The 20687-nt window shown below is 35.8% G+C and overlaps 2 protein-coding genes across 2 annotated transcripts in view; one reads left to right on the top strand and one right to left on the bottom strand.

Moving 5' to 3' along the window:
• Positions 1–9659, bottom strand: part of nlgn1 (neuroligin 1) — a 217895-nt gene extending 208236 nt beyond the window's left edge. The window contains exon 1 of the mRNA XM_043252837.1: positions 9179–9659. The gene's annotated coding sequence lies outside the window, so the exon portion shown is untranslated. The remainder of the gene's footprint in view (positions 1–9178) is intronic.
• The window catches only part of LOC122353772 (spermatogenesis-associated protein 16-like), a 107430-nt gene that overhangs the window by 39047 nt on the left and 47696 nt on the right, over positions 1–20687 (top strand). The window lies entirely within an intron of this gene.

Genomic DNA, 20687 nt, shown 5'->3' with positions numbered 1-20687 from the left:
CATTTCATTTTAAACCATGGGCATTAACAGAGGGTTTCTTCTCTCTCAATCTTTTCAGTCCTCTGGGAAGGCTTACAACTACTGAAACCTGAATTTGGTCTCATTGTTCCCATTTATCTGAAGGTGCTCTGTGGAGTTCGTTTTTGGGCTTTTGAGTAGATCAGTCAGGTTCTTCAATGCTTTACTCGGTAAAGCATCACTTTACGGACTTCGAGTGGTATTGGCATCCTGAGATAGAGAAATGCCTCCCTCAAATACCTGGAAGAAAACCATTCTAGTGTAAAAAGGATTACACATACTTTTGGCATCACTTGTTGATCGTTTTGCATTTTAATCCAAGATCTTTCTGTGCTTTCTAATTAATAAAAAAACAGTTTATTTTAAAATATAGAATATATATATATATATATATATATATATATATATATATATATATATATATATATATATATATATTGAAGTCAAATCTTTTTATGAAAAACAAATGCATATTTATGTGCAAATATTTATTGATTTGAAAAAAAAATTCACACATATATATATATATATATATATATATACACACATACATATACATATATATACATTTACATATATACATATACATATATATCTACATTATGCTACATTAACCTATTATATACATATATATATACATATATATAAAATGTAAATGTAAATGTAAATATATATATATATATATATATATATATATATATATATATATATATGCTTTTTTTCTTAATTTTACTGAAAAACATAAAGGATAAATGAAATGAGAAAATACATTTTCTTCTTGTTTAAACAAACACATTTAATTAATGTTATGTAATGTTATTGAAGTCATAAAATAAGCTGGCACATATATTACTCATTTACACATGATATAAATGTATATTTTAGCATATATTTATAGTGCATTCATTAAAGGTAATATTTTCTAATAGCATGCAGATGAAATGTAAACATCTGTAGTATAGCATGCATAATTTCTGCTCAATAATAATCATAAAGGAGGCATTATATTTTCATTTTCATTTTTTAATTAAATAAAATGCGAGGAAGAGTTTATACACTTTTTTTTTTTAAGTTCAACGCAATAGTTTTTCATTCTAAAACGTCCTACTCATTCCATAAAGATAACATACTAACATATTAAATAACTTGTTCTTAACTAAATACAAAAAAAATATATATATATATTTGCATGTTATTGCATATGAAAATAAACTCCTGACTATACGTAGCTCCTGCAACTTTCATAGCAGAACCTGTCACAATTTCATTCAAACTTTACGAAGATGCAAGCAATCAAAAATCTACATTATGCATTCTAACATTAACGTAAAAATGAAATATTCATTAAAAACTAAAGGAAAATTAGAGTGGTGTTTAGGATCCGGTTTCATGTGAGCGTCTGCAGTGCTGTGGCGGCTGAGGATGAGAAGTAACCTTGACAGTGGTCCAATGAAAAGATCTACGACCCATGTATACGTGCACACTGTAACATATTACTCACGAGCCATGCGTTTAATCTAGTGTAGTGGCCGGTCCTGCTTTTAAGAGCCGGTCTGCTTGACGGAATGCAGGGATTCAAGGCAGAAAGGTCAAGATTTCTCAATGTCCCTTCAATACGGTCACAGTCCAACGGCTTACAAACACACAGACACACACACAGCAGGAGGAGGAGGGGGCTGAAGCTGGAGGACAGCGCACTGATACAGCACTGGACTCTGCGTTCGGCCGTCACTGTCCTTTTGGCACCAAAGACCAGCATTATAGAAGAGCAAATAAATCACACACTCGAGCACAACATGCTCTAATGCTCACACAAACACTTGGAAGCAAAGCAAATATCTCAAGCCTATAATTGAAATGAACATTCAGAGATACAGAGAACATTTCCTGATATTCTCTTTTCTCTACAATGGATATATATATATATATATATATATATATATATATATATATATATATCTATTAGTTTAAAGATATTAACATTGTGTATTTTTCATGTTTCATGTATTTTCGCTGTGAAACTAATTTTGATTAATCATATTCAAAATTGTGTTTTTAAAAAAATTGCTTATATACTATATATATATATATATATATATATATATATATATATATATATATATATATATATATATAATACTCACACACATGTATATATTTGATACAACTATTTAGTTATGAAATATATTTATATTTAATATAAATTTGAAATATAATACAACATTGTTTCATTTACTTAGCTTTTATATATACTGTGTGTGTAGGTGCATATATATATATATATATATATATATATATATATATATATATATATATATATATATATATATATGTATGTATTTTGGAAATATTTACCTTTATTTTGAATGTGATTCATGTGGTGTGGTAACACTTTACAATAAGGTGTTATTTGTTAACATTAGTTAATGTATTAACTAACATGAACAATACATTTATTACAGTATTTATTCATCTTTGTTAATGTTAGTTCAAAATACAGTCGTTCACTGTTTATCAATGTTAGTTCACAGTGCATTAAGTAATTTAAGTACTTTTTATACATTTAAGATATATAGTACACACACACACACACACACACACATATAGTATAAGTACAAGTATATACACATATACAGGTAAAATACTTCAATGGTTAATACAGCAGATATTCAAATCTAGACTTTCATATACTATAATCATAAACACTCGAGCAAACAGCTTTCTTCATAAGAAAAACTACAGGCACATTATGCATTCAGTGGACATTCTACTCAGTGCATAAGTAGTCATGTAGGGTTGCTAGAAATTGCATGTTTCTGCGTAACTGCAAAGGAGAAATTATGTTTTCAATAAATCTTTCTTCAGATCTCCACACCGCAGCTGAAATGTCAGTACAGATGGATATAATTAATAATTCAGGCAGGAGCTCAATAATCACTTTAGCAAAATATTTTCACTCGTTTTCCCTCCCAGGAACCGAAACTGTTCTTTTTCATCTCACTTGATAAATACAGTAATTAGCCGCGTTTGCCAAGTCAACCATCTCTTTCGCTATCGCTCACACTTTCGCGTAGACTTTGGGATTTGAACAAACCCCTAACCCTAAATACTAAATTACAGCAAGCAACTGGTCCCGCGCCGGCCGCGCGCAAACGATAGCTGAAATCACGCTCCGCGTGCCTCTGCTGAGGAGAGACGCGCTATTGCTTTTCAAAGCTGGGGAAAAAATCGAAACGTTATCAATGCGGCGTCCGACGTTAGTGTCTGTTTCAACCCGAGATGAGGCTTTTTTTGTTGGGTTTGCTCGCCGCTGCCAAATGCCATTGCCAAATGTCATCAGAGTAATGTTACATAATTCAGTCAGAGCTCAGTGGGGGCGCTTCTCTCACCTCATTCAATCCTCCTGATGGTGAACTTAGTAATGCGCTAATTGCTATGTTTCATGCCAGGAATAACGGAGGAGGACCGCATGTGTGTGTGTGTGTGTGTGTGTGTGTGTGTCTGCGCTAATGCGCCTGTAATGTTCTTCAGCCTATGGAGGGATAGTAAATGAAACTCAATGAAAAATCCAAAAGGCGCAGTCGCTATAATGAGACACGACACCAATTACGGCGCGCAAAGATGTAAATTCCCTCCATCCTCGGAGAGCGCTGGAATCCCACAAGCGATCGAGGAGTTTATCCGGCCTGTCTGCAACTTGTAATGAGCTCCAGCTGGCCTGCATGTCATCCTCACGGTGGAGGACCCAAAAATCTGTCAGCGAATAGATGGCGGTCATCTCGTTTAAACCGTTTATGGAGGGAACAATTAAATTAGTGTCCCTGAAGGAGATGCTTTCACAAAAATAAAGAGACTGTTTATATGAGACTTTGTAAAATATTGGTTTCATTTTAAACAGTTTTTATTTTATTTTTTTAAATATTAATAAACAATAATAATAAAAACAACAATAATACATTAGTAGTAGCAGTAGTATATTAGTACTAGTAGTATTGGTATATATAATTAATATTTTCTATTTTCATTATTTCATAACAGACCAATTTTAATTGAAGCTTAGAGTAAAAGTCTAATGCTTCAAGTCTATATTTTTATTTTCTATCGTGATATGAAACGATTAGTTGCACACAAAATATGTTTTTGCTTACATATATATATATATATATATATATATATATAGTGTGTATTATTGTATATTTCATTATGTAAATAAAAACATGCATATATTTAAGAAAAATATGTTGTTTGTACACTAAATATTTTTATATAGAATATAAAATATTATATAAATATAGAAATGTATATACATTATTTCTAAATAATATATAACAAATATAATATATGACAAATATTTTCTAAATATATACTGAATGTGTGTTTTTATATATACATAAGTAAAAGAACACACACATACGTAAAAGCTTTTATTTTGATCGTTTAATTGTTTGACAGCACAAATTTTTATATAAAAACACAAAATAATTCAAATTCATGTATTGTAATTGTAAAGATTTCTCATTTTAATTTATTTTATTTTTCTATCAACTATACTTAATGTATACAGCAATCAATAATAATAATAATAATAATAATAGATTTGCTGACTAAAGTATTTCTTATATTTTTATAAATATATTATTACATTTTCATATTTATTTTTATTACGCTATATCAAACCAATTATAATCAAAGCATTCACAATTTAATTCAAGTTAATGTAGTATGATCTTCGATAAAAAATATTTTTAGCTTCAAAAACACAAAAGATTATGCCACAACTAGATTATACTAAAACATAAATCATAGTAATAACACTATTATTATTATTATTATTATTATTATTATAAACCAATGTGGTATATCACACTATTTTTTTATTTAAATGTTTAAGTAAAAAAAAAATCTGATCTTTTTAGATTCAAAAAAGGAAAGATGAAGTGAGAAGTACCCTTATACTCACTCAGAAACTACCATGTTACGAATGTCCCCCGCTCCCCCAAAACCACACACGCCTCCAAACTACCTGCAAAACCAGCCCCCAGTGGACCATGGGAAAGAGCAGTCAAAGCAAAACATAAAGCAAGAAACGACTCGGTTCTGGGAAGAAATCAATTGTGATGACCATGTTAAATATCCCCTGCGTGCCTCTGCACTTACTCCTAAACCACAAGTCTCAAAAAACGGCCGAAAGAGCAATACTCAAACTACAAGGCACCACACGTATTCCGTCACGCGTCCATGCCGTCAAACGCGCGTCATCCGTGGTCATTTGTTTTCGCCCCGCTTGTATTTACCAGCGGTCCTGCCGATGAGAGCTCTATAACATGTGCTGTGTGGGCAGGCACAGCGAAAAGGAATATGAGCTATTAAATGTTTCAGTGACTGGCCACAACCTGTCCAACAGACTGGCAGCCACTCACTATTAGTCAGCCATGGTGAGTGGGCAGGACACTTTCATGCCACTATGAGAGAAAGAGAGACCGGAAAGATGACATTCACACTCCAGCCTTGTCTCTAAGAAACACGTTCGCCTACCATGTCCCTCGCAGATCTTCTGCCGAGGTCTTCTTAAAGACAGGAAAGAGATTTGTGCGAGTTAAAGCGACAGATCGTCCGAAAATGAAAATGGTCATCATTTACTCACTTTCGGGTTCTTCTGAACCTGGAGGAGTTTCTTTCTTCTGTTGAATGTAAACGAAGCTATAGACGATGTTTCTCCATCTAAAGTTGATAACTTTGAGGATGGGACCCCCATGGCGTCTAGGATGCGCCTTTCTTTCTTCAGGTGAAAAGGAATTAAGTTTTCAAGGAAAGTATTCCAGGATTTCACTCCATACAGTGGACTTCAATGGTAGCCAATGGGTTGAAAGTCCTAATTGCAGTTTCAATGCAGTCAAAAATGAACTTTAATTGTGTAAATTACTTGTATTTAAGTTATTATTACTTAATCAAAACAATCTAACCTAATTCTTGATAATAACGCAGATGAACTCTTCTCATCTTCTTCGGTGTTCGACATAAGAAAGAAACTCGAAACGAAATGAGGGCGAGTAAATGACGCCGATTTTATTATGTTTAGGTGAACTACTCCTTTAAGACGCACGAACAAGCAGAAGTGTCTGTGTATGAAACAGCTGCGCTTTAATCAGCATACTGTGTTCTGGACAGGGAATGTAATTGTTGTTTAAATGAGACGAGAAGCAGTGACCCTTTCCAAGACAAACAAGCTGCTGTTTAGATTAGCGTGCTTTGCCTTTGGGCATCCAGTCTTGCAAGAGCGTCTCCTAATACAGAGACGAGCAGCATTCACTGTGAAGCGGGATTCGTGAATGTTTAGGCATGCCATGTACACTACGGAGCCGCTTCTTTATCCCAAGACCACCTATTACTGCTTTTCTGCACTGTACCGCGCTGACCTTCAGCCGCAACCTTAAACAAGTACACTGGCTTATTTTATCAGTGTATTATCAGAACCTCCGAACCTCACAACCTCTCACTTCAATTTCTGCAACTTCTTTTCTTTCTGCCTTCCCATCTGTGACTTTTCTCACAAGTTACATAAAGCTGCACTGCATTTATAAAATGCAATATTGCCGGCAGTACAGAATTTATGAATTATATATTAATTTGGCAGCTAAATAGTAATAATAAAAAAATGTTGAATAAAAATAAATGATAAATTATAAATACATACAGTATGCACACACGCATATAATATAAACTACTTTTATTTTTGATGCGATTAATGATAATTAATCATTGCCCCGCATTAATAACAATACAGAGACCATATATTTTGTTTACATGTTGTGTGTGTGTACTGTATATATTTATACACACATACACACACACACACACACACACATATATATATACATATGTGTGTGTGTGTATATATATATATATATATATATATATATATATATATATATATATATATATATATATATATATATGTGTGTGTGTGTGTGTGTGTGTGTATATATATATATATATATATATATATATATATATATATATATATATATATATATATATATATATATATATATATGTGTGTGTGTGTGTGTGTGTGTGTGTGTGTATATATATAATTTTTTTTTTTCCTCCAACTGGGACACCGTTCTGACCAGAAGGGCTGATCCAGTGACTAGTGGTAAGGTAAGGTATTAAGGCAGCCCAGCTGTTCACTCTGGGATCATTTATGTGATGATGCTGATGTTCTGTACGAAACAAGTGCTCTCAGACATTATTAGTCAAAAGTGGAGGAGGAGCTGTCTGCTGCTCAGGCTTTGATCTCTGAAACCTCAAGCGAAGAGGGCACTGGGGTCAGAACCATGAGCACATTAACATAGCTCTAGTGCACCAAACACAGACAAACAAGCACACAACGCTGAACCAAATAAAACATTGCTATTACTATTTCTAAGAACAAACTTCACCTTTCTGACACATTTTTCGGCACTTCGAATAGAACAGGCTCAAGGTGATCTTTATTCAATTTTACAGAATCCTGTTACCCCTGGGCTCACATAGGTGTCCTAACAGAATAAGCAAAGGTGTTGTTCATCATAGGAAAAGAAATGTAGTTTATCTGAAATTTAGAATTATTTTTTTGTGATTTGTGAGTAATGCATCCAAACAAGAATCCAAATACTTCTTGCCTTATGTATTACACAAAATATGGGCCTGCAAACAAATTATAAAGGCACACATTGCCACATTTCATAACACACTGCAGGTTATAATGTCCAAATACTTAATGCATGCGGTATATGAAGACATAAAGGTATACATTAGACCATAAAGTTCCTTTTAGAACTACATGAATATACTGTAAAAGCATGTATTATTACTCACTATCTGTTCAATATATTCCAAATCTATTCCATCTATTCTCTGCATGGACATAAATACCACTTAAAGCATTCTTAAAGTACTCAAATAAAGCAGTACCTTTCATTAGTCATTTAACAGAAGTGGATAAATAACCAGGAACAGGCTTGTGCAAAGGGAAACGACATCTAGTTCAAGGGTGGCTTGCTTTTACTGTTTCAAAGATAAATAATTTCTTCGAGAATGACCTGAAACGATCCCACGCTACCGGAGGATACAATTACGTGATTGCGGTTCTCTTCGTGCCAGAAAGAATAATTTTGCATATTATTCCGCAATGATGGTTTACTTTACAAGCGACCTGACAGGAACTCATCACGACGACTCGTCAAATTGAGCGTAAATATTTGATTTACACTGCCATCTACAGGAGTAAAACTCTAGGGGAGGGTGGTGAGGGAGAGGAAAGCCTCTGAGGTCTGCTGTGAGGAGAAACCTCACCTGTGTCAGCCAAAGAAACAACCGAGTTTAGCGTTCAAGCCTATCTTTCACCATGTCCACACTGGGCTCTTTAATGTAGGCTACCATGGACAGCGACCGCCGGCGTTCTTCTCGGTATCAGTTAAAAGCACAAAAGCCAAAAAAGGAAATGCTTCTTCCTGTTTTAATTTCGCGCGAAAACGCTAACGATTCTTTTGACTTGTGGCCGATTTCTGAGTCGGTTCCTTTGAGTTAATCCAAAAACTAAACAAAACTCCGCAGTGCAATTCCGAACGATTGAGCGACTCTTATGAACAGGTCCTTTAAAGTGAATCAAAACGAGCGCGCACAGTGCAGTCAGGTTCCTAAACGAACGATTCCTATGAATCGGTTCTTTAAAGTGAATCAAAAATACTTATGAATCAGTGAGAACTGTTACGGTGTTAAACTGAACTTTTATACCTTGAAATAAGACAAATACAAACTGCGTTACGGTCTACTTAAGGCTCGTTATAAATCAATGCAACTGACTAGTTGCTATATGGGCTAAACTGTATAAAAAATCTGAAAGTGAAACGCGAACGGTTGTTAATGTACACTTATTTGTGTATCTATTTTGTTTAAATCGGAAAATACCATCGTTCTGCTACAGACTAGAAGGCAATGAATGCAGCAAATTAAAAGTAGCCTACTAAAAATGTAATCACAAGTTTGCATTCAGCACGAGATATCAGCAAATTAATTTAGCATCGCTTTGAATAACTCCTTAACTTCAACAGCGCGGTTTTATATGAATACGGTTATGGCGACATAAATGCTAAAACACATCGATGCCCAAACCTACCTCTCCGCTGTTAGTTAAGAGAGAGCGACGTTGGTCTTCGTCCAAATATTACATTCGTGGACGATTAAATCCTTCGAGTGTCTGAAAGAAATTCAGTGAGCTCGGCAAAAATCCCAAACGTACGCGATGTTGACAGACTCGTGATGTTGATGCAAATGAGCTCCGGCACGAGAGAGGAGCAGGCGAGAGGACGTCGATCTTTTTAAAAATAAAAAAATCCCGTCAAACATCCACGAGGGCGAGTTCACATGTTCTCGCCGAGTCTCAGTTCAAACCGTCGTTTCCGTCTAAAGTTTCGGCGCTCCGGCTGTCGATGTTGGTGTCGGTGAGAGATTGTGTCCGGATGTTCCAACTCGCATCTGGCGTTAACAGTCGCCCGGTGTCGTTCCTACGCTCCGTGGACGGCTATGAAACAATAAACGATGCGTTGAGTTTGCGACTCATTCCAGAAAACGACGCTTCTGATGAGCACGGCATCTCTCCCTCCTTCCAAGAAAGGGCTTCTGCAGAAAGATCTGCGTAGATGAGGCAATGACGCACAGGATGTTTAATAAAGCAAAAGGCTGTGATAATATAGGTTAATGGGTATAATATTGTATTCTCAGTACAGCTTTGCTGATAATTGTCATTCTTGGGGGCATTTTAATCATTTTGGGCACGAATGACTTTATGATGTTAAAACATTCTCTAGTTTTAATATAATATAAAAGTGCTATCATGCAGCCGTTACATTACAGAGCTGTTTTAACACTTTAATTTTGTTGGTATTAATTAATGTATTAGGGTAATTCAACTATTGAAAAAAATGAAAGCAAATTTAGATCCCATTTTAGGTTCCTATTGAATATTACAAAAAATAATCATATTAATTTATGTATAAACCATTTATTTTGAGAGAAAAAAAATATATGCATTTTATAATCTATATTATTTTTATACTCTAAGTATTAAATAAACAGTAAACACATTGTCTTTTAATAGTTATTCTAAAATAAACAGTAAATAAATACATTAAAATGTATATGCATATTAATATATTTATGCAAATAAATAAATACATTCCTCATGCAGCTCTTGTGTGAAAATTAAGGTGGTGCCCATAATGATCGGCCATTATTCTGAATGACATATCAACCAAATCCATATTCTGCCCTTTGGTATCAATAAGCGAGAAAAGTCAGCAAGCTGTCACTTAACATATCACATCTCAGCTCTCATTAGAAGATTAACTATGTCCTGACGCGTATAAATGCACGTGCGATCTAGGTGCGAAACCAAGATATCGGCTGTTCTGAACAAACCATCCTTTATTAAACGTTCAATGGCTAGATGCACACGGGTTCTTATTCTTCCGTCTCACGCCGTCCAGTGTCCAGTAGCAGAGTCAAAGGTGCTGTGCTAAAGGTCAGGAATCGATAGTCTGATGAGTTTGCTCGATGAAATTCAATTAAACGGCTGATTGATAAGGGTCAGAAGTGCTCATCAAAAAAGAACAACGAGAAATGAATTCGCTCAATGTTCTCCGTGCCCATAGAAACCGCTGAACGGTGTTCACTTTTGTTATTCGCAAGGATAATGAAATGTGAAAGTATAATTTTGAGTTTAAATGCATCCAATTATGACGTGAAGCATCCAGCATCTATGTGACCTTTTTTTATTCTTCTTCCTCATTCATTCTAGTATCTGACCTTCACACATGCAACCATATTCAGTGATTACATCCAGCTGCCATTAACTATACCATTTACACTAGTTTTGCATGTAAATTATAAGCACAGCATAATTACCACATTACAGATGCAAAAGTGAGTGATAAAATATATATATATATATATATATATATATATATATATATATAAAAAGGGAGGAAAAGGCAGATGCTTATTGTAAACTCTAAAGCTACTTGTCAAGGTTAAGGCATGAGTTGTAATATTTTTTATTTTTACTTGGAAATATTAAAGGCAACAACTTGGCGGGCATGTTTTCTAGTCCGCAGATTACAACCCACACAGAGCAGTAAACTACCTTGTTTGGCAAATGGGTTTTATTTAAGGATATACAGTTGGCAAGGCTCGTTTGACAGTTTTATCCTACTAGAGTTTATATTTCCTCTCCGGAAAGCAAAAAGGAAAGTTTTCAAACACGACCAGGAGCGAATCTGAAAGACGAGATGAATCAGACTGTTGAGGTATTGATTCTTTTACGCGAGCGCTCCGGCTTCGGAAGTCGACACACACGGCGAGCGTGACGTCGTGCGCGTTCTCGCGAGGTCCTTCATTTTCAAAACAGCATTTATTGTTATTGGTATTTATATTTGCTGCGTGGGGAAATTTATGTACCCATCTGTCTGGTGTAAAGCAGTTAGAAATAAGTGAATTGTGAGAGCGGAGTGCTGTGTGTCAGGGTGAAATATGTCTCTTCACTGCTCATGGCTGCACAATGGTGTGGGTTTCATTAAAATGAACGCGAGGCATAAGGGCCAATCAGAAGCTCATCACTCTGTTTTGGCTGTTAAACCATGCATGAGAGAAATGACAGACAGTGTGATTTAATGCCTGAAAGGACCTGAATACCAACAGGGCACTATGTATATAAAAATACATATGCATGAATCACAATTAAAGCTTCCTTAGACATTCCTTGATGTGCACTCAAGAACACCAGCGGTACTGAATACTGAACACGTCACGGCCGGATCCGGTTGGCGTAACAGTAAGCATCATTAGCAGGAGGGGAAGGATAGGGGATAACACTGCATGTAATACCCGCTGTCATTTGTATAGGCAGCGATGTCGATCCATTTCCTTATCAACCTCATTGCACTCTTGCGGTATCAATCTTGTAATGCAGATGCATGCTGTAGTATTCAGATTAATCAGATACTGTAGTGTTCAGATTTGGAGAAATATAGCATATAACTCTACATCGCTTGCTCATCGCGATATTGTATTTAGCCAATATTTGATATGCCGGCAGACTCACTTTCGATAGCTGATACCGATATATTTTATTATGTTTGGAAACAACACCAAGTCTCTCCTGTGTGTAAATTATAAGCTCGTTATTTTTCATTTTGGTTATTTTTTTTGTTAAACTTAATTGTTAGATTTACAACAATAACAAAGCTCATTTATAGTAAAAGTACATTGAATTTTTTAAATCATAAATCTTTTTTTCTTTTTTTATAGAAGATGACGTATTAACCTTACCATACTTATGACATTGTTTACTGCTATACTGAATAAGAAATGTCATTTGTGTATTTTACTTTCATTTCATTAGAGGTAGACCAACAACGTAAAACCCCTTACAGAGCGGGCATTAGGACCAGATGAAGGCCGAGCACATGTGAGTTAATCCATGCCTTTTACCGGCAAGACATATCGGCCTAATTTTTCCTATCCGGTCGATGCCGATATCCGCACATCCCTACTCTGCAGTGAATGTGTGCCGTCAGAATTAGGGTCTAAACAGCTGATGAAACATCACAATAATCCACAAGCAATCCACACGAAAAGTTTTTGTGATTCAATCCACTGAAGATAATTATTATACAATTTAAGTTCCTCTTGTTTTCTCTCATTTCATTTTTTAATCATTTTATATTCATTGGTTCAGATTTAAAGCATTAAATTGATTAATTAACATAGACATTGCCTCCTTAATTATTTTGTCATTTTTTTGTTAATAGCTATTTCCATAGGAGCTATTTTAATATTACTTGATGCCACAGTTTCAAAGTAACACCCCGAAAACTGTACACGACAGGAAGATTGAGCATTTTCCTCAGCGGTTCCTGTCCACTTTCCAATTTTATCGAGTTACCTCGCCTAACAAGAGGAAAGCATGTGTTGAATTGCATTTTAGCTTAGTTCCCATTAGCATTATCAAATATAGTAACACCGTCCGGGTAACCTTAGATGACGCTATAGCTTCACAGACCCGATAAGCAATTTCCTCCATGATCTTCAGTAATGATGGAAGAGTCTCAATCGCGAGCACACCACCCCAATCCATTACTGCACCGGTGAATTGGCCTATAGAGTCATTTAACATGCCAGTAATTAGCGTTCCTCAGGAGGCCCAGAGAGAGCGTTGTTCACCGCTCCAGCGTGGAGCTCAGCAGCACTACAGCTCTATCTATAACTCTGACAGAAGCCTCAGCGCTGTCAGTCCCTCTGTGGCACCCTCCCCAATCTACAGAGAGGATGATGAATGCCCCATCCACCCTGACATCACAATCAGAGCGCACTTGCAGTCCCTCTCTCTCTTGAACTCTCTTTGTCCTCTTGTCTTTCACTCTATCATTCTCTCACTTTGTCTCTCGCTTTAAACACGATTCTCTGCCTTTATCCCGCTCTCTTTCTCCGTGAAGTGTCTCCTTTTTTTCGCCCACGAGCCACCTACTTTCCCTTCCCGTGTTTACTATTGTTGTAATTTCGCTCGGCTGGAAAACAGATCCGGTGACAAATCCAGGATCAGACACAGACCGGATTATTTCATTCTAAAGAGCAGACGCTGAATTATCAGCTATCAAATTCCACCTATTGTGTTGGACACAATATGGAATTAAAAATCCAGCCAACCATTGCCAACCATTTGCAATGCGCAAATGCACAAATAAATACAGATGTTTACAGAAAAACATTTTTAACCAAAAAACTGGTGGCGGTTCAAAGTGCAAGTTTTTAAAAACAGTACTGTTGTCGGAAAAATGTGAATTTGTGGAAACATCATGCATATGGGGATTTTTTTTTATTACTGTAGGCCACTAAATATGCGTATATCTTTAAGTGTTTATTTACTTGTTTATTTGTTTCATATGGTCTGATATCTTGAGAGGTGCTTTTATACACACACACACACACACACACACACACACACACACACACATATATATATATATATATATATATATATATATATATATATATATGTATGTGTGTGTGTGTGTGTGTGTGTGTGTGTGTGTGTGTGTGTGTGTGTGTGTGTGTGTGTGTGTGTGTGTGAGAAAGTGTGTGTTGACCTTGGATTTTAGCTTAGTTCCCATTAGCATTATCAAATATAGTCATCTTAGAATAAATTTGTGCATCAGAATAAATAAGCTTTCCATTGATGTATGGTGTGTTATAGGACAATATTTGACCAAGATACAACTATTTGAATCTGAGAGTGCCAAAAAATCTAAATACTGAGAAAATCATCAAGGGGAACTAAAAAGAAATGTCCCCACAAGATCAAAATTCACTGGTATTCCTATCCTTGACATCCGGTGTCCAGAATATACATATAATATTCTTACATTTTCTATAATTTAATCTGCAATGGTTCAATATTGATAAAGAGCGTACACTGAATTATCAGCTATCAAATTCCAACTATTGTATAAGAGCACAATTTGGAATTCAAAAACTCTGCTGCCAAGCTCTTCTATAATCGATCCTATCTCATCAAGACCTTTAGAATATGTATGTGCTGGCCATCTATATAGTCAGGGCCAAAAGTTGAGAAATGTCTGCACCGCTTTCAACCCTGCCCACACCAGAACCTCAGCCAATTCTCAAGGCCATGTTTTGGCCTTTATGGTGCATTGTTGCACTAAATAATTCCACACGCACAAACTTAGTCAATTATCTTGCTTCAGGAGGACCGACTTAAATTTAACGAAGTTTGGGTTATGTTTTGTTCAACAAGATTTTGAGGGCATGTTATGCAAAGCTTGCTATTTTTGATGTAATTTCCAACATTCTTTGCACTACAGTATGTTGACATCAACAACAACAACAGATACGGGAAACATTTCCTTTCACCTTGTAAATTCTAAAGACTATTATATTGCCATCCCCTCCACAAATTGTAATTTTCTGCTTGCAAACGTTTGCCTTGCACAGAGAAACGTCATATTTGCACGTAAATATGCTGTGTTTCCCTTTAGTAAAATATCTTTAAGTAAAAGAAGTTTGTCACATCAACAAAATCAAAATACTACACAGTATATGCATACGCTCAGGATTTCACAAGGATAGCTTTGACCTGTCATCAGATGTTGATGTATAATTTTATATAAAAAATAATATTTGGTTTAATTTTGCGGTCTCAGCAACTAAAATATGATTTAGTTGACTAACATCAGATGCCATTTAAGTCAGATTAAAATGAACAAATATGACATAAAAAAAAAAACATTTTAAATGTTAACTCTGCTTAACTCTCAAGTTCATTCCACGGGGAAAAAAAAAAAAAAAAAAAAATCTCAAAACTCATCCACCTTATGGAAGTGATTGTGACTGCGCTTTCTACCTCCATCTGTCAGAGACTCTGTCTGTCTTTAATGTCCATCTGTCTCTCAGTGTCTGTTTATTCTAGTCCTCTGAAGTTTTTTCATGCACATTTGCACATTAAGAGGTTTGTAATGCCAACTCGGTCTCTTTGAAAATTTAGTTTTTAGTCACCCAGATCCACCAGAGGCACCGCACGAGCGTTCATAGCTGCAAAAACACAAACAAAAGGTAGAATCAAGCTTTAAAACATCCCCTATGGAGCTCTCTCTAATGACGGTTCTCTAATGTGGGACAACAATATTCATTTTTAATATTTTGTGAATACTATTAGGCCTGGTTTCATAGACAGGGCTTAGCCTAAATCAGGATTAGGCCATAGTTCAATTAGGACAATTTAAGTAATCTTTATAAACATGCCTTGGAAAAAAAAAAGCATTGCATGTGTGCCATATAAAATAAAGGCTTTACCATCTTTTAAGATCAGTCAGTGCAAGTTTCTTTATGTTGAAACATTTTTTGTCTAGAACTAGTCTTAAGATGGGAGTTAATGTCACTCAAAAATAAAGTATAAGTATTTTACAAAATGTAACCAGTAATTCAGCTGAGATTACTTTTTCCAATGGAGAAAGCAAATTTGAAGAGGACAGGAAACAACGGTTTAAATCCGCTTTAATAACGAATTTGTTTCTTAACACACATGCAGCTTTTGGCTTTGGACATTACTCTATGGGTTATTAGTAGTTGTGTCAAACATTGTGATGTTTTTATTAGCCGTTTGGTCTCTCATTCTGACGGCACCCATTCAGTGCAGAGGATCCTTTGGAGAGTAAATCCTGTCCCAATCCGAATCTAAATTTCACCAAATCTATCCCGTTAACGAAAAAACTATTTCCCTGAAGGGCAAGTGCATTTTTAGCAAACTTTCATTTCTGGGTGAACTATTTCTTGAACAGAGAAGATTATACCTAAATATTATACCTTTCACCCTCCTTTTGAGACATATAAAAAAAAATCCACAGGTTTGGAATCAAATTCCATATGATTTAGTAAACAATAACGTGTCAAATAAAAAAAAACATGTAAAAATAAGCAGGTTTCTATTTGATTCATCAATTAATTAATTTATTCATTCATTCCGTCTATAAAATTGGAAGCTTTAACCAAGCTTTTCCCTGCAGAGAAAATATATGGAGTGGAGGATTGTGGGTCTCTCAATGTGGCCCTAAAACATTTTCTAATCCACTTTTATTCCTCACCAAGGTCTATTAATCTGGGGAGCAGATACTTATCCTGCTCTGATTTATCCGCTTATAAATGAGCTGACATATGGATGAGATTAAGCATTGGCATGGTGTAAGGTTTATAGTTAAGGTTTATGATTTAAGCCGGGCCTATGAGATTCCAGTGGCGTAATGAGAGTCCACTGGTGTAATGTGAAGCTCAGCCCAGTGGATTTCAGCCTTCGGGCCTGAATGAGAGAGGGGGGGGTGATAGAAATAAATAAAAAGCCAGAGTTTCAATGAGCTCGTGCAATTTATTTACTAATTCCGCAGATTATTTTTTTTCCATTTCCAACCGCACGCGGCTGAGCGCACGAGTAAAAAAAAAACACCTTTAAACCAGGCCACCGTGTGCAGTAATGATCTCCAGATAGTTACATAATTTATATCATCGGTTCTCGCGAAATCGTTTTTACTTTCTCGCCTCCACTGCTTTCATTTATTTCCTCTACGATATTAAAGAGGCAAGAATGCTTTAATTAAGAGCAAAAGAGACGCATGATGGCGAACGCTGTGATCGAGCAACTCTCTCTGCGAACCAACAATATGTATTATGACAGTTGGCCTGTTTAACTAAGCTCTTCACATCGTTGGGCCGTGGCTCGGTAACGGAATCCTGTCGGCCCGCGCATTCAAACAAACGAATCATCCAATTACACAAGCCAAATGAGACAAATACCTCTAAACACACTGCTGGACACAGCGGTGACAGTGTCAAGACTTCCCACTTAATCATCAGTGCGTTTCTTAGTCAGAAGCGCTTTAAACCGAGCCTTACTTCAGTCACAAAACAATCTATTTATTCATGTTTTTTCCTTTTTTTTTTTTAACTCCCCAGCACTGCCTTCCTATTCCATTTTCACTTTGAACCAGCAAAGAGTAAACAGGCCTCTCAAGGTTCCGGAAATAATCTGGATTAATATGGATGAGACATCTCATTAACAGCGAAAGATTGGGGGGAACATTAAAGCGGTCTGCAAAAAACAGTGGTGCAATATCTCTTCCTTAAAGTGCGGTATATGACAGCGCGACCGCTTTGTAATTGAAGCCTCTCTGAGAAATCCCGAATGTTCTTAAAATTACGAAAAGAACATGCGGAGAGAGACCCGCTCAATTTCTTACGAATGTTCCACTTCACTGTGGTCACATTGAAGCTATTCAAGACGTCCTTTAGCGGCAGACTAATAACTCAGGTCTGCGGTCTTCGTAAATTGTTGACGAGACCGAGCGCAATCGCTGTCTGCCGTGAAAAGTACGAGCGGTACATGAGGGATAAATGAATAAGCAGCTATTTATATGCATCAGGGGGTGAACAGGAGAGAGTGTGTTTGTCATCCAGTGCTGATTGTCCGGGCCAGACGCTGAGGCAACGTCCGCCGATGTCTGTAGAGTTTATCGCTGGAGAACACAATAAATTGAAAGGCGCTGGCTTTGTCTTAGTCTATGTGTGTGTTTGTGTGTGTGTGTGTATGATGGATAAAGTACACAAATGCAGCGATTCAGACATGTTCGAAAATCAATACTGGACATATATTTATTTGTATAGCAACAGTGAATCACATCTTAACCTTACGTTCGGCTAAACTATTTTTTTTTACTTAAAGGAGGCCTGTTATGCACATTATTACTTAATACTGTATGTAAAAAATGTTATACTTAATACTTTATTAAAAAATGTAATTAAAATAAAAGTTCTTTCATGCTTTCTGTGGCACTTGAACATCTATCACCTTTAAAAAATTTAATTCACTGACTTAAATGTTTTTAATTTTTGATTAATTTAATTAAAATAATTCATTATTAGAATGTTGCATTTCTTTCTTTAAAACAACAAACAATAGGTAAAAAAAAATTACAGAAATGAATATTTTAGGATCATTTCAAAAAACTTTTAAACACATACAGCATATATATATATATATGTGTGTGTGTGTGTGTGTGTGTGTGTGTGTGTGTTAACTTGCTTGATAATTATACATTTTTAAAGAATCATTCAATTTAAAACTTTAATGGAAATGGTACAAAAGCAGCCAAAACCATAAGAAAAAATATAATAAATATAAAAAGTGATTTTTTTTTAAAGAACATGCACCATTTTTAAAAGATTGACACTCCTGTCGTTGTATGAAATCAAATCAGTTTTAATCTTATGACCATTGGGCCCCGTTCGTTTGAAAAACATCATGGGATATTTGAGGTTTCTTTTAGCACTTCAACTGTTGTTTTCTTTTTCCCTTTGCACATATGAAGTCCCTTCTAGGTTTATCATTTTCTGGCGCATCTGCAGACAGTTTATTTCCCCCCAGGCTGTAAAAACACACGCACACACTGAAGCCCATACACACACACACACAGTCTTATTTTATAAAGCTGACATTCCAATAGGGACTGCTGTCCTCTTCGCAGAGTATGAGAGACAAGTATTTTATTGTCAGAAGAAAACATTACCTCATCGTCACCTTACCAACAATTGGCGTGTTGTTTGAGCGATGCTCATTGTCAAGGTTAATCGAAACGGACAGTCTTATGAAGATTTAACACAGCAAAACAAGAGCATGGCTATTCATCTGGCCGCCGAGGGAGAACGGAAATGATTAATGATTAGGAAATGTTATATACAGCTATAAAGTGAGTCCATACCTATCGATGAACAACTGTAGAGAGACTCGGTAAGCAATTACTGGAAAATAGATCACTATTTAACTCTCACTCCAATGGCACATGTCTAGTTCTTAAGAGAAAGAAATGAAAATCAAATAACTTCAGGCAATCTTATGACACTGACACGCTTTTCTAAATTAATTGGGTCTGACAGACTAGGTGTCACAACAGCCTAAGAATGGAAAATTACAATTGCCTTCCTAACACATCTGTAATTTAGCCTATTTATACATGTTATCAGATGCTGATGTGAGACTTGTGACACGTTAGTGGTAATGATGGTAATAATTACTGATTCTTGATACCAAGATTTGTTTCCAGTGAATATTGAAGAATATTATAAATCTAATAAATGCAGATTAAAACCATGTATGTAGTCCGCAAGCCATGTAGCCTCATTTATAAACGGACGTATTTCATAGAAAGAGATGAACTAAAAAGACAGTAGGGAGCTGGTAAACAACTATCCCCTATACATTAGTGTGTATGCTTACCGTACTGTATATGTAATGTATATATTAGAGTACTTTAGGAGAATTTATTACGCAGTGTTTTGAGCGACTGCCAGTCTATCCTTTGAGACAGCGCACTGCATCTGTCTGCAAGCTGTCAGTGATGCTAGATAGAGATGTGTTCACTGGAATGAGAAATGCATGAAGTTGAGAGCCATCTTCACGCGTCCTAATAACTATCTTAATTTTAAGCAGTACGGCCATCAGTAGCTGGGTAAGAACTGATTCAAATGTTGACGCTAGTCACATAGATCATATATAGCCGCTTTGGCTAATTATGTCAACCGATCAAAGCACACAATTTATCATTAATACAACCGTTTCGGTTTGCGATGGCATGGTTGATATTTTTTATTCCTAACTGGGAAAAAATACCAGAATTGAAAAAGTGGACGAGCGGTGCACTCTTCAACAGTCAGTCCTTGTGCTCGTCTCTGATTGGTCAGCACAATTCCACAAACTGTATGGTGATGTCAGTAATACGATGTTATTCTTTAAGCTTTTAAAAATACACTTTTCACCATGAAAACTCAAAGGTAAGTACATCTTGATAAAAGCAAAGCTTCTCAAACAGAAATATTTTACATTAGGCAGCAGTCGACATTATTTCCCCCAGCTGAGGCATCAATAAGGATTCAGCAACAGTTACTGTTTAAAAATGGCTTAATATTTATTTATTGCCACCTAGTGGGCACTAAAGTCCTAAATCCATATCTAGTGCCCACATCTCCAATATAACAAGAATTCTTATGCCCTATGGCTCGGACTGCAGGAG

This window comes from Puntigrus tetrazona, chromosome 11, assembly GCF_018831695.1.
Source record: "Puntigrus tetrazona isolate hp1 chromosome 11, ASM1883169v1, whole genome shotgun sequence".
In the NCBI taxonomy this organism is placed as follows: Eukaryota; Metazoa; Chordata; class Actinopteri; order Cypriniformes; family Cyprinidae; genus Puntigrus; species Puntigrus tetrazona.
Note: the sequence above shows the minus strand (reverse complement) of the source record. Positions and strands in the feature narration are given on the sequence as shown.